The sequence below is a fragment of the Sarcophilus harrisii genome, chromosome 1 (genome assembly GCF_902635505.1).
Source record: "Sarcophilus harrisii chromosome 1, mSarHar1.11, whole genome shotgun sequence".
In the NCBI taxonomy this organism is placed as follows: Eukaryota; Metazoa; Chordata; class Mammalia; order Dasyuromorphia; family Dasyuridae; genus Sarcophilus; species Sarcophilus harrisii.
The window spans coordinates 714,739,828-714,755,807 of record NC_045426.1 but is presented as its reverse complement, the minus strand read 5'-3'; the positions used below and the strand labels follow the sequence as shown (position 1 = coordinate 714,755,807).

The window sequence follows — 15,980 nt, the reverse complement described above, 5'->3', positions numbered from 1 at the left end:
AGTAAAATGTGTTTCTCCATTCATCTCTGTATTTTTTATATTCTTCTTTCCATAGACTTGATAACTGAGGTTCTTTCCCTCGTCCCATTTTTTTTTTAAATCACAAGATATAATGGAGCCACTCCCTGATTTATTTAACCTTAATTTCCTTTATAGTAACTTTTTGCCTTCTTCCCTTCCAGCTAGATTTAACTTGACAAGATTAGGACAGAGTAATTCTTATTAGATATCTTTAATTCTTACAGTTCCTCTTCATATTGCTTTATTTTTTTTTATAGCCTTTTATTTACAGGATATATGCACGGGTAACTTTACAGCATTAACAACTGCCAAACCTCTTGTTCCAATTTTTTACCTCTTACCCCCCCACCCCCTCCCCCAGATGACAGGATGACCAGTAGATGTTAAATACATTAAAATATAAATTAGATACACAATAAGTATACATGACCAAAACGTTATTTTGCTGTACAAAAAGAATCAGACTCTGAAATATTGTACAATTAGCTTGTGAAGGAAATAAAAAATGCAGGTGGGCATAAATATAGGGATTGGGAATTCAATGTAATGGTTTTTAGTCATTTCCCAGAGTTCTTTTTCTGGGCATAGCTGGTTCAGTTCATTACTGTTCCATTGGAAATGATTTGGTTGATCTCGTTGCTGAGGATGGCCTGGTCCATCAGAACTGGTCATCATATAGTATTGTTGTTGAAGTATAGAATGATCTGGTCCTGCTCATTTCACTCAGCATCAGTTCGTGTAAGTCTCTCCAGGCCTTTCTGAAATCATCCTGTTGGTCATTTCTTACAGAAGAGTAATATTCCATAATATTCATATACCACAATTTATTCAGCCATTCTCCAACGGATGGACATCCATTCAGTTTCCAGTTTTTAGCCACTACAAAAAGGGCTGCCACAAACATTCGTGCACATACAGGTCCCTTTCCCTTCTTTATAATCTCTTTGGGATATAATCCCAGTAGTAACACTGCTGGATCAAAGGGTATGCACAGTTTGATAACTTTTTGAGCATAGTTCCAAACTACTCTCCAAAATGGTTGGATTCATTCACAACTGCACCAACAATGCATCAATGTCCCAGTTTTCCCGCGTCCCCTCCAACAATCATCATTATTTTTTCCTGTCATCTTAGCCAATCTGACAGGTGTGTAGTGGTATCTTAGAGTTGTCTTAATTTGCATTTCTCTGATTCCTCATATTGCTTTAATGCTACATTTTAAGGGTATTTTGCAGTAAGGTCTGACCTGCTTGTAGAGGGTGAAAGATCCCAAAGACAGTGGGAGAATCAGTACAGTCCAATCTGGATTTACAGCTACAAATGGTTTCTAACATCCCCATTTTCCCAAGAGCCGTTTGCTTCCAGTTCCTCAGAATAGAGGATTTCTATGGCTTAGTTTGGTGCAGTTTTAGCAGAGCAGACTTTCTGCTGAAGAGGAAGAGGTGAATCTGGGGAGGGAAGGAGCTGGGAGAGGTGTTGGGGAGGAGGAGCTCTCAGAGAAGATCAGCCAGTGAGTGATGGCCCAGGTGGAGTGTGAGCCTGGGGAGGAGCTTGGGGGCCTGGGAGGAGTTTAGGCTGGAAAGGGGATCTTTGTGTGATGGGAGGGAGGGCAGGATTATGGGGGAGGAGCAGTGAGAGTCCTTAAATCCGGGCCCTAGTTATGATTGGAGCAAAGAGCTCAACCATCCTGAGGAATGGTCAGGGCAGGGCTCTTGGGACTGGGAAGACAGTCCCGGACTGAATTGGAAGATAGCAGGAAGTCTTTTAGCTGAGATTTGTCTCTCCTCCATGCACTTCAGATCTCTCTGCTATTTTTCTCTTGGAGCTCCTGTCCCTTTGTCTTCTGGAGGACAGAACTGTGCTTGCAGCTCCCAGGTAGGTGTGAGCCAACATCCCCCATATTTCCTGGTGCTGGCCCTGGCCAATGGGTCTCCTCTTGCTCTGACCTTGTGGTGAGTGACCTCCAGGTCGACCCCTTGTACCATGCTTTCCTCTTGGATGAGCTCCCCACCCCTAATGTTTTACAGACTCCCAACCACTTCCTAAACTTACTGGCTCTCCTTGCCCAGATTTACCTGCCAGACTTCAGACTTTGCTCATAGGAATCTGGTAGTCCTGATTTCAGCAATCTGATCACGACCCAGGGGTCCATCTCCGATTCCCACCTCTTGCTAAGAGATTCAGATCTTCCTTCAGACCTAACCCCCTTTAAGGATCCTTGAGTCCTGCCTCCCTACTTTCAGCATCCCAACTTGGACCCCATTTCCAAAGTTCTTTCCTGCTTCCCCTGAACACAACTTGTGTCCCTTGGGCTACTTTCCATCAGCTCTCAGGCTTGTGACTCCCTGTCTCCATTTTCCCTTTAGTATCTCCAAGCCCAGTTTCTACCAGAGCACCTCTCCCCAGCTCCTGGTCAGACCTCAAGATTCAGACTTCCTTGCTTTCCCAAACTCAGTTGTCCCCCTGCAGCACTGCTGTCACTCCAATATTTTTGACCTCCCTCCCATGATCTATATCAGTCTGTCTTATCTACCAAACTCTACTAATGCCCCCCACCCCAGACCTGCTTCCTGGGCCCTTTTCTTTTAGAGCCCTCAGGGCTCAATCCTAGACTGAGTTTTGTCTTGTCTTAGGTTCCCCCTGGTCATCCCTGGTGGCTCCAAGTCAGAGCTCCCCCTATCCCCTACTCTCCTTGGCTTCCCTCCCCTATATCAAGCAGTCAGTCCCGGCAGGGGTCCTCAAACTACGGCCTGCGGGCCAGATGCAGCAGCTGAGGATATTTATCCCCTTCACCCAGGGCTATGAAGTGTCTTTATTTAAAGGCCCACAAAACAAAGTTTTTGTTTTTACTCTAGTCCGGCCCTCCAACCGTCTGAGGGACAGGGAACTGGCCCCCTATTTGAAAAGCTTGAGGACCCCTGTCACTCTATTGTGTAGAATTAAGTGCGAGTTAGTTGAGGATAGAGGGAGGGCAGAGAACCAGGTGGAAATAGAGCTCTGATTGAATTGAATTGAAGCTGTTACTGGAGTCTTACCTGGGGTCACATGACTCTCTGGGGTCACCAGACTTTCTGGAGTCTCTGTAGGAGGATGGGAAGAGGAGGTAGGAGAGGATTAAGAGGTAGGGGATGGGTTTTCCTGTTCAGACCACCTTCATTTCCAATCCTGACCCTCCCTGCTGCCTGCATCTTTCTGTAGGGTGGAGGGCCAGATCCTTTGAAACTCCCTGTTGGGGTCTCACCCCCAATAAGCTTGCTTCCTGCTTAAGGAAACCCCTCCCCCTTTCTGGGATGGCACTCCCTCTCCAGGTCAATCGTCAGGGGAGCCAGGCCTGGCCCAAACAAGTATTGGGTCAAATGTAGACACCAAACTTGAAGGGAAATTAGACTGGTTTTGTCATAAGGGTCCTAAATAGCAATCACCCAGAGAATGAGGAGCACAAAGGCAATCGGCCTGGGATGGAGATTGTGGCAAGGGGAAGTTAGAGGTGAAGAAGGGAGGGACTCTCCTGGGAGCACTAGGACTTTCTCTTGGCTATCAGAAAGGCTTAGAATGAAAGTCTCCCATGGTAGCTGTGACCACTGTTAAAAGCTTCGGCTGTTGCTTCATTTGTGGGGCCAGAAAAGGTGGGGGAAGCCCGATTCTGAGATAGGTAAAGACAAGGGACCAGAGGGAGGAACTTGACAAAATGGAGTCACTTTGGTTGCTTTGCTACCTCCACAGGGAGCCAGGAGCCAGAGGGAATGGGCCCTGGGAGCCTCAGACGTCCTCCCCAGGTGAGTGCAGTCCATCCCCAGCCCTGACATCAGTAGTCACAGCCATTGCCATGGACATGGAGGTTGAGCTGTGAAGCTGGCAATGTCTCATGCATGGATCCATTCTTTACCAAAATGGGACTGGTTCTAGCTTTACTTGGAATAATATGGTAGATGAAAATGACTGAAGCCAATATTATAGATGTAAAGCAAAAATCAGATACTCCTAGGCCATTCTCCAATAAAAGGAAATATATTTAATTACAGCATCAATAGGGCGTTCAGTAAAGATGTCCGTGTTGTTAAGCTTGAGTAGACAAGACTGACCTTGGTTCCATGTAGAAAGAAGCTCATCTGGTCAGCAGAACTGGGTGTGGCAATGGGAAATCTGTCATATCTGATGGACCCTGACTTCACAAGGGTAGCCTGTTAGCCCTTTAGATTGCCAGGCAGCCCCACTAATTTGTCCTCAGAGTACAGCTTTCAGGGAAGCACATGGAGCCTTTCCCATTATGTAAGTTTGGTCCTGGGACAGCTTTGGCCCTTTTCAAGGAAAAAAACAAAACAAAACTAATTGGATAATTTTATTGAGTATTTTTTCTGCTCTTTCCCCCCAACATTTCTTCGTTATTTCAGACAAGACATTTATTGTAATTTTTTTATTTCTAATTTATTTCTCTTCTAATTTAAATTTATTGTCATTTATACTTATTTTTGGTTAATTCATTTATTATTCTAATTTTTTAAGATAGAGATTTATTTAATATTCTCTTTTTGTAAATGCTTAATATGAGACTTTAAGTCTATGTTCCCTCTGGGATTACTTTAGGTGAATCCCAGAAATTTGGGAATATTGTTTAATTGTTCTCACATTCTTTTGCAAAATTAGAACTTCTGAGAGCTGTTCTCTCAGTCATTACTTAATATGTCACTGGTAAAACTGCATTTCGTTTTGTATCTTTTGTTGGTGACGCCTGACCTAATTTTCATTGTCATTTCATTACAGAATGAAAGGATATATGAATTATTTCTACCTTTTTCCATTTGTGCATAGAATCTCTGTATCCCAGTGGTTAATTTTTGTAGAAGTTCCATATGTGATAAAGAAATATCTGTATTCGTCTGTCTCTCCATTTAGAACATACTATAAGTCTTTTACTTCCAGTTTCTTTAAACATTTGTTCATCTCTTCTGCTTTCATCTCATTGTATATTTTTTCATTTCTTTTTTCCCTTTCATTCTCTTGTATTTTCCCTTCTTCTCTTGCCCTTCAACTTGTCCTGTTCATTAGATTTTTAATTTCATCCATTTTCCTTCCCCTTTCCCAGAAGGATTTCTCTTCTTCCCCTCATTGTACAAGTTCCCTTTTTGTTTTACCTAGTTTCTCATTCTCTAGATCATAACCCCTCTACTCCTCTGGTCTTTCTCTTTTCCTTGTACCTTTCATACAATCAGAAGCCTCCAAGGTATCCAATCTGAGCTCTGCCCTATAGATGCTTTCTGCCACTGGCTCTAGGTCACCTCCACAGATACCTCTTTCCCATGGTTCCTTCCTTTCAGAATTCTCTGTATCACAGCAGCTGTCAGGGAAAACATGGCTCCATAACTGGGTACATTGACACATGATATTTATCCTCTCATATTCCTTTATCTTTCTTCCACATTCTCCTAGAAATCTCAATCCTGCCTTTTCAGGGACTAAATCCCTAAGCCTCAGAGTGAAGTCCCTTATCTCCTCTAAGAATATTGCTCAGTGGAACCCCCTCCCACCTCCAAAGTTAGGCCTCCTTCCTTTCTGCACCTTTTCAACCTTTCCACCTTCCTCCCCCACTCCCCAGGTGCTCTTCTCTTTCCAAATCCACAGAGCTCATCTCCTCAATCCCCATTTTTCTTTCCTGTGCTCCAGCCTTTCACACTATTGATCACTCTCTTCTCTACTATTCTCTCTTCAAGTTTTTAGGACATGACTCTCTCCTGGCTTTCCTCCTACTCTTTGACCCTTACTTCTCTGTCTCCTTTATTGGATGTTAAACTCCCCATTACTATGGAATATTTACTTTTTGTTCCTTATTTTTCAGCTCCCATCTGGAGGATAGGTCATCCTGGATTGCTCCCTTAGCTCCAGGGCTCTCTGGAACCCCCTGTTCTATCCCTTCCCCTTATTCTTTGGTTTGCATTTGTCTTCCACTGTTCCAAATTCAGTCAGTTCCATTGTATGAGAAGGTCTGTCTTATGGCTTGTAGGATCTTTTCTTTCTGAATTGAATGGTTAAAGATGACCACTGCCAGCCTGGCAGTAGCCCTGGGTTTTGTTTTTGGTTTCTGGATTTGGTTTTTCTGGGGGTGATCTGTGGATTCTTCCCAATGGAATTTCATTTTCTCTGTCCAGAATTTCTTTCACGATTGGGTCCATTTTTAAAACTAGTTGTGTCTTTGTGGGGAGCTTGTTGGGAGTCTAAATCCATGTGCATGCTGTCTTTTCCTTCAGTACACTTCAGCAAGGGGCAGATTTTCTTTGAATATTAATTGTAGGTCACTTCACTTCCCCTAGGCTGTCCTTCACTTTTGTGCATTTTCCTTCCCTGCCTTTTCTCTTTTATTTTTTGGGCAGGAAGAATTAGTTGTCTATTCCCTTCACCTGGCATTTCACAAAAGAAGACCACAAGTCTCAGAAGGAGGGAAAGGGAACTGGGTGGGAAGGAGGCCCTCAATTCAAAGACAGAGTGGCGAGCTCAGCCAGAAAAGTCCCAAAGTAGAGCCAGTGAGAATTGAGGAGGTAATTGAGCTTTTTCCTTCAAAGCAGGTTGGGAGTGCATGAGCCCCAACTCATGTTGGTAAAGGGAGACTGTGGGATGCTTGCAAAGGAATGAGGTTTTGGATAGCTTCTCTTGGGGGGGGGGAGGTAAGGAATCAGAGCTCTGTTATCCATCTGTAAAAGGGGTGCCTGTTTGGTGAGAACCAATACTATAGATGAAGAAAGGTATTCAAGGGACCCTAGAGAAAGGGGAAAATGGAGCAATGCTTGGGAATCTTAAAAAGTGTAAAAAAGCAATACATTCTTCAGTATTCAAAAGTAAACAAACTAAAGAAAATGAAAGGTGAAATGTGGATTACTCATAGACTGTGATGAGATCGGATAGCAATTCCTAGTTAGAAATAGGCAGATGACAAATTCACAGTAGCCATTTTCTTTGCCAAAAGTTAGGTTTATTTAGAAGAGGTTATAGACAAATTTAAGAGATAAAATAACAACCAAGTGTGAGAAATAGAGAACAGAACTGGGAGAGCAATTATTTCCCAAGGAAAATGATTTGGAAGAGTCAACGAAGCACTGTGTCTGAATATTCCATTGGCCAGCAGCCTAGATACATAAAGAGTTTAGCAAACTAAGGAGAGTTAACTAAAGTAACTTCGAAGACACCATTAGAGGGGAGGCACTACGAGGAGGGAGACAGAGGATGCCATTGTGGACTTTGATCTGAAAAGGACTTAGCAAAGATCTTCATCAGGGCTACATCTTTTATAGGGGAAATATGACCTTTGGGGGTTTCTTACGGGAGCAAGGGGAAGTACCAGGCAAGTATGTGCTAGCTCAGAGGGAGGGATCAAAGAAGTCACATGGAATGTCCCTGGCAGACAAGGTCCCAGAACTAAAACCTGCTAATCAATATCTCAAAGGTTATTTAAAGATGCCCAGAAATTTGAGGACTAGACAATGGAGGTTGATGAAGAGTGCTATTCCCACAGTCATGCTATGCAAACAGCATAGTCTGGGACTTGGTTGTGACTGACAACATCAGATTCTGCTCTTCCTGACATGGACAGAGAGTAAGCTCAAAGTCCATATCAGCTCATTAATTAGGTTTTTTAAAGAAGAAATCAAAATGATGAAAAATGGAACAGCAATTTTACATGCAGGGTAGAGCACAAGAGAGAATAAATATCAGAATGTCAGATAAATGACATGAATTCTATGATTATGATGAAAATGGAAAAAAAAAGGAAGTAGAAAACCCTCAGAATCCAAGAACATTGAACAAAAACATGGTGTTACATGAAGCAGGTTGGAAATAGATGACCTGTACCAAGTATCAGGATATTCTCAGATCTGGCCATTCTCTCCCCTCTGTGGTCCATTTGTTGGCTTCTTAACTCAATTTTATGACTCTGAGACTTAAAATTGTATGACCTTTGCACAAATCCCTTCTCTGTGCTTCAATTTCCTGCTGTAAATTAGAGAAAGTTGGAGTTTCTAATTTTCAAGTGTTTTTCGGCTCTGTATTTCATGGCATTTCATGCTTTAGGTGTTGCTGACATTCAGGGATGTGGCTGTGGACTTTACCCAGGAGGAGTGGAGCTTCTTGGATCCTCCTCAGAAGGAGCTGTACAAGGAGGTCATGTTGGAGAATGCCTGGAACCTCCTTTCCCTGGGTAAGGATATTTCCCTGGTTAACTCTGTATCTGTAGTCAAAGGGAATATCTTCATTCCCTAGGGTGCAGGGTTTGACAGGGACATCACTTAGAAAGGGGACAGTGCTGGTCTGTTGTGTCCATGCAACAGGCTCCTCCTTCATATCTTTAAATTGTATGATAGAAACTTGACAGTGCCTTTTGTTGCTGCTGATGTTGTCTTTTACCAATTCTAGGGAACTTTAAGTCAAAGATCAAATCACCATGGAATCTTCTCAAACATGGAACACATCTCAGAGGTTATTTTATCTGATCTTGACCTGGACGTGAATTTGTCTGCCCAAGCTCTGAAAATGGCTCAGGCAGCTTTTCCTTACAACCTGTTGCTCTTTGGCTTGGTTCTAGTATTTGGAATTTTTAAAAAATAGTCATTAGTTTGCAGCCCCAAGCATCTTGTTGTCTCTAGTTCATGAAGTTTGCCCTTAATCTTCCTTCCTATTGCCCTCAAATTCCAGAGGTGGAATTTGGAATGGGAAAGAAATGGAAGGGAATGAGCATTTCTTTTCACTTGCTTTTTGCCAAGTGCTGTTCCTTGTGTTTAAGAAGTTCTAGCTAATAAGTTATTTTCACTAGGTTAAGTACACCCATTAAAAAGAGCACAAATGAAGAAAGGTGCTGTTTGCATCTGGGTAAAGATAAAACAAATATTCTTTGAGTTTAACATATTAACTGTCCAAGTAAGGTGACATTGTTATCCCCAATTGAGAGTTGAACAAGGAAAGAGTTTAATTTACTTCCCAAGGGCTAAACAGTTAGTAATTGTCCATGGCTTAATTTAAACTTGGGTACATCTGACTCTGTGCCCATGTTTCTCTCCAATGCACTCCTGGGTTCCTTTAATTTCTAGATAAAGGAAACTAAGGAATGAATCTCTCCATTTATAAAGAAGAGGTGCCCAGACTAAGGTCCCTCTTGATTTGGCTTGAGGCTGCTCAGACCAAGTAACCCTTTTTATTCAAGTATGCAGTTAGAAAGTTTTACTGCAATGTAGTCTAACAGGATGGGAGGTGGAGGGAAGAACATTTGGCTCTTTCTTAGAAGAGGTTGTACAAGAGGATGTTGTGGCAAATACTAATATGAGTTACTAGCATTACAAGTACTAATATATGACCATAGACACATATTTTTCAATGTAATCCAGTGAATCTTAAAATGGAACAGGTCTGGCCCCTTACCCCTTTCTCTAAGGAAAAGTAAATTTCAGGCTTATCTCCTTCATCTCTAACTGCTTTCCATGCCCAGGGCTTCCAGTTCCCAGAGAAGATGTGATCTCTTATTTTGAGCGAAGGGAAACACCCTGGATGCTGAACGAAGAAGGCCTGAGGAGCTGCTCTCCAGGTGAGTGAGGAGAAAGTCTGGATACCAGAGTTACAGGAACTTTCTAGGAGTTACCATTATGTTTGGGGCAGAAAGACATGCCTTGGGACGCTCTTTCAGATTTTTTTTGGCAGTGGCAACCTGGCCTAGTCACTGAATTTTAGTTTCCCATCTATAAAATGAGGGAGTTGTACTCCATGACCTTATAGGTCCCTTTCAATGATCATACATCATCTTCTGAGAAGTCTTTGTTTGGGGTTTGAGGCCAGGAATTCTCCTGAAATTGCCAAAAGGACACTAACCTATCAAAATTATTTGTTAATTAAAGAGACATATATCTATTTGGCTCATGTATTAAATGGCAGATTTAATGCCAAAATTTAAAAATCAGTTGCAAATATTGCTTTATGGGTTGTTGTTTTTTCTCCTCTCTTTTAAATAATGTTTAATATACAAAATAACCTTTAAAATGAAAGGATTTCTTCAGGGATTACTTTGTTTTTTCTACCACTGTTAAAATGACAACATCATCACTGCAACTTTACTGAATGACCAACCCACATTGCCAACCAAATCCTTTGAGAAAATGTCAAATTTTCTCAATATAAATATTGAGTATAAATATATATATATAAATAAAAATAAATAAGTAATAGAAACAGTGGATAAATTCAAATTAGCAAATAGCTTTACCATTTCAATAATTGGAGCATCAAGGTCAATGATATAGAAAGGTTTTTGCCTTCCATGATGATTTCATGATGGCCTCTACTGTGCATTCCTAGTGACCATGATTTTCAAATAGCCTGCCAGCACTGCTACAAGAATGGAAAGCCAGCTAATAACTTGATTTCTTGATTAGAGGTTTGATAAGATCTGATTACTAGGTAACTCATGAATGAGAGAACAGTTCTGGTGCAGTCAGAGATGGCCACTGAGCATCTTTTCAGACCTGTGACCATTTGTACCTCAATGTCCAACATTCCTGGAATTTTGAAGCAATTTTGTGCCAAGTTGAGAAACTGAAAGATGTTGCCCTTAGAAGCCCTCAGAGTTTCATGTGATCACTGCATGATCTCATAAAGCAGCATATTTCTGATCTTGATAGTATGAAATCACTGCAGAAAGATAGTTGTCAAGATAGATGTATGCACAAAATTGTACAAATGGGCACTGTGTGAAAAGTAACACAGAAATTTTGGGGTCAAAATTCCTTGGATCATGGTCTCAGTTCTTCAAGAGGATTGTGAATGTCTAAAGAAGAATTACAATAGGCTTCTGTGCCTCATGATGATTAACTCAATAATCTGTATGAGATATATTTTCAGATGTGGATAATTTCATTCATTTCTTTAAAAATTGTGTCTCTTAGGGTTAGCTAGATCACGGGATAGATAGAGGAGCACCAGCTCTGAAGTCAGGAAGACCTGAGTTCAAATCTGGCCTCAGACACTTAACACTTCCTAGCTGTGTGACCCTGGGCAAGTCACTTACCCCAGTTGCCTCAGCCAAAAAAAAAAAAAATTGTGTTTTTTAAATGGATATTCAGGGGCATGTGATGATATATATTTTTTAAAATAAAAAAAGTAATGGCTACCTCAATAAAAAAATAATGGTTCAGAACAAAATCACTTAGGCCTCAGATAAAATACCCAAAAAATAGTATTAGTATTCTCAATGTGACCTCAGATAATGTAACAGAAAAAAAAGTTCAAAGTGATCCCTCAAATGTGAAGACAATGAAAGCTTAAGAGAAAATTTGAATGGAGATACTTTGCAAATTACTGTAGGTGCTGCATGGTCATTCATTCACAAGATATGAATTCTAGTTTCCGCTGCTGAGATTTGGGTCAATTAAACTGATGATCTAATCTGTGAACATAAGTGAGAATGAAGTCACTTTCTGTGTTGTCACAGGTTTACTGTGAGGATCCAATATCTTTGTGTATGAAGCTCATTAGAAACTCAATCATCCTTGGTATGTGAGCTAATGGAATTTTTAAGTGATGAATTCTGTCCATTAAAGATTTTTCTTTTAACTGAGGAAATAGGAAATAACTAAGTTTCTCTTCTGATGGAGGGAAGGGGCTATAAATATACATGTGTGTGTGAGTACATATGTGTGGTGTCTGTATTAAATTTATTGTCTTTTTTTTTTTTTTCAGAAAGAGAGATTATACTTGACATTAAGGAAAGTACTAGAGATCTAAGCCCTTTAGTTGTAGAATCTCTCAAGCCAAGATTCATCAATGATGTTCCTTTATCACAGAAAGAGATCTGTGATAAATATGAGAAAATCCACATTGGAGAGAAATCTTATGAGCATAAGCAAAGAGGAAAGACTTTCACAAAAAGGGGAACTATTACTAGATGTGACAGAATTAACACTGGAGAGAGACCTTATGAATGTAAGCAATGTGGGAAAGCTTTTACAAAAAAGAAAGTTCTTATTGTGCATCAAAGAATCCACACTGGAGAGAAACCTTATAAATGTAACCAATGTGGAAAGACTTTTACTAAAAGGGAAGTCCTTACTGTACATCAGAGAATCCACACTGGAGAGAAACCTTACAAATGTAACCAATGTGGAAAGGACTATAGAGAAAAGGGTGCTCTTATTGTACATCGGAGAATCCACACTGGAGAGAAACCTTATGAATGTAGCCATTGTGGGAAGACTTTTAGACAAAAAGGAGCTCTTATTGTACATCAGAGAATCCACACTGGAGAGAAACCTTATAAGTGTAACCAGTGTGAAAAGGCTTTTACAGAAAGGGACTCTCTTACTGTTCATCAGAGGATCCACACTGGAGAGAAACCTTATAAATGTAACCAGTGTGGAAAGGCTTTTACAAAAAGGGAATCTCTTACTGTACATCAGAGAATACACACTGGAGAGAAACCTTATAAATGTAACCAATGTGGAAAGGCTTTTACAAAAAGGACAGCTCTTACAGTACATCGAAGAATCCATACTGGAGAGAAACCTTATAAATGTAATCAATGTGGAAAGGCTTTTGCACAAAGAGGAACTCTTACTGGACATCAGAGAATCCATACGGGAGAGAAACCTTATAAATGTGACCAATGTGGAAAAGCTTTTACAGAAAGGGGAACTCTTACTGAACATCTGAGAATCCATACGGGAGAGAAACCTTATGAATGTAACCAATGTGGAAAAACTTTTAGGCAAAAGGGAGCTCTTATTGTACATCAGAGAACTCACACTGGAGAGAAACCCTATAAATGTAACCAGTGTGGAAAAGCTTTTACAGAAAGGAGAACTCTTATTGGACATCAGAGCATCCACACTGGAGAAAAAGCTTATGAATGTAACCAATGTGGAAAGGGTTTTGCAAAAAGGGAATCTCTTAGTGCACATCAGAGAATCCACACAGGAGAGAAACCTTATGAATGTAACAAGTGTGGAAAGGCTTTTATAAAAAGGGAAGCTCTTACTGTACATCAAAGAATCCACACTGGAGAGAAACCTTATAAATGTAATCATTGTGGAAAGACTTTTACTCAAAGGGGAACTCTTACTGCACATCAGAGAAGCCACACTGGAAAGAAATCTTATAAATGTAACCAATCTGGAAAGGCGTTTAGAGAAAGGAGAACTCTTAGTTGAAATCAGAGCATCCATATTGGAGAGAAATTTTATGAATGTAACCGATGTGGAAAGACTTTAACAAAACAGGGAAAGCTTATTATACATTAGAGGAACCACACTGGAGAGAATCCTTGTAAATGTAACCAATGTGGAAAGGTTTTTACATGGAGGGGTAAGTTATTGGACATCAGAAAATCCATACTAGAGGGAAACCTTATAAATGTAATTAGTGTGGAAAGGCTTTTACAGAAAAGGAGTCTCTTAGTGTGCATCAGAGAATCTACTCTTCAAGAGAAATCTTATGAATGTAACCAGTTTGGAAAGGCTTATAGAGAAAAGGGAGCTCTTATTGTTCATTAGAGAATCCACATTGGAGAGAAACTTTATAAATGTAAGCAATGTGGAAAGGCTTTTACAGTAAGGGGAACTCTTACTAGATAGTGGAAAATTCACACTGGAGAGAAAGCTTATGAATGTAGCTAATATGGAAAGGGTTTTATATAAAAATCTAAAGTTTTTTTGCTAGATCTGTGACAAAACATAAAGGCAATAAAATGAGAAGGAAAATGAATTAGGGAGAGAAAAATCAGAGATGATGTGCTGCTGCTGCCTTCCATATGTAGCTTCCCTTGATATAATCCTATAGGATGGGAACATTAAAGATGGCTTTTTAGGCATACTGTAGCCTTCTTTTCTATTTGGTCACATACTTGAAAGCCTTCCCAGTGGAATGGAAAAATAATTATTTTTGGTGTCAGATGACATGGGTTGAAATTTTGTTTCTGTATCTTTGGGGCCTTGGGAAAATAATTTAACAGTGTGTTCTTGTGGTGTTCTCTTTTCTAGAATATGATGATTCTCTGGGAGCAGGTTTCTTGGGGAGGTTCCTGGAGGCAGCCTTAGTTTCAGTTCCAATCAATAACCACCTCAAACGCAGCCAGCTGATAAAAGTTCAAATCTTTTATTGTCTCTTCCAAAATAACCCAATTAGCTTTCTTTGGTTCTGAGAGCTCTCATTGCTAGTCCTTTGCCTTTAGCTCAACTCTGACTCCTGGCTTCTCCGTCTCCCAACTGACTCTTGCTGAGACTGAGAGCTTCTTATATATGATCTCTTAAAGGTATGAACCCAAAGGTTGACTTCTCCTCTGAGAGAGTAGGATTATGGAAGGTGTAAACTTGGATATTTCCCGACTTGTGAACTCCAATGTGTGAACCAATGTGTAAACTCTCTTAAATGTGTGAGCTCTAATGTGTAGTCTCTAATGTGTGAATTCTCCCACAGGTGTGAATTCCAAAGGTGTAAACCCAAGCACATAAGCACTGTTTCTATCAATACCATTGAGTTAACACTAGGATTCTAACATCTCCCGCTTTCTTTTGATTTAGAACATAGGTGGTCTTGATCTCCCTGACTTCTCAAGGAGGTGAGAACCCCTAAAAGAAGGTGATCACACCTAACCTGATTGCTCAAAAGGGAAGTGAAAACACCATAAAAAGAAGGTGGTCACACCTTCCCTGACTTCTCAGGAAGGGAGATGAAAACACCAAAGGAAATGAGAAATCAAATCAGATTAGCAGGTTTCTGAAGGGGCTCACTTAAAACAAGTATACACAAATCCATCAATAAGGGAGGTATTATACATAATTACATAAATTACATAAGCACATAGCAATATAACACAGGCTAGTAGTGATGTAACAAATAACATGAATCAGCATGAAGAATTATACATGTCCATAAGTCCTAGAAATAGTCCAAAAGGAGTCTATCATCCAATGATTCCTGCTGGTTTTAAAGTTCTTTAACAGTCTCTATCAGCCATGCTCTTTCAGCGTCAGATGTTTTTTAGGTCTTCTCCTTTGTTTCTAGGTTTTTCTCTTTTTCTATCTCTCTACAGTGCTCATTGGCACCCATCTGATTCCTTCTCTGTCTGTAGAAACACAAGCAAACCATTTCTCCCAAGCAGTTAACCTATCTAATCCCTTCTATTTACCACTTTCTAGATTTCTTCTCATCACCTAGCAATTACATTGGAACTGCTCACACTGGACGCTGCCCTTCTGTTGGGTTATAAAACCTGTCTGCCAGAGCCAGTGCATCTTTATCAAAAACTTTAAAATTAACGGTACAGAGAGCTAAATTTAGAAGTTCTCTAGGGTTACCTGTGGCTCCCCCTTTCTTTTGCTTTTGGAGGAGTATCTTAATGCCTCTATTTCTCCTCTCTACTATTACCTGATCTTGAAGATTAAAAGGTATGCCAGTGGTGTGTAAGATCTTATACTGTGCACAAAAGTGTGCAAAATGTTTAGAAGTATATGCAGGTCCATTATCTCTTTTTATTGCTTGTGGCACACCCATAATTGCAAAAGCTTGTATAAGGAATTCAGTGACCACTTGGGCTGTCTCTTGCTGCTGGCATTGCAAAAGCGAATTCTGAAAAGGTGTCTACTACAACATGGATAAAAGACAGACGACCAAAAGATTTATAATGGATCATATCCATTTGCCAGATTTCATTGGGTCTCAAGCCATGAGGATTCTTCCCTGGAGGTAGCATAGGAGCATGGAAAGGGAGGCAGGCTGTACAGGCTTTTACTGTGCTCCTAGCTTCCTCTTTTGTTATCCCAAATTGTAAATGTAAAGCTTGAGCAGCCTAGTGATATTTAGAGTGAGATTCTTGGGCTTCTTGGAATAAAGGAGTATTGACCAACATAGTTAGAAGGCTATCTGCCTTTGAATTGCCATCAAAAATGGGACCTGGAAGTCCACTATGAGAGTGGACATGCAATATATAGATCTTACCC

At 40.4% G+C, this 15,980-nt stretch overlaps 1 pseudogene; it reads left to right on the top strand.

The window, feature by feature from the left end:
- The first annotated feature begins 1,167 nt into the window (after window positions 1-1,167).
- Window positions 1,168-14,102, top strand: LOC105749712 (annotated as a pseudogene).
- Window positions 14,103-15,980: the final 1,878 nt, after the last annotated feature.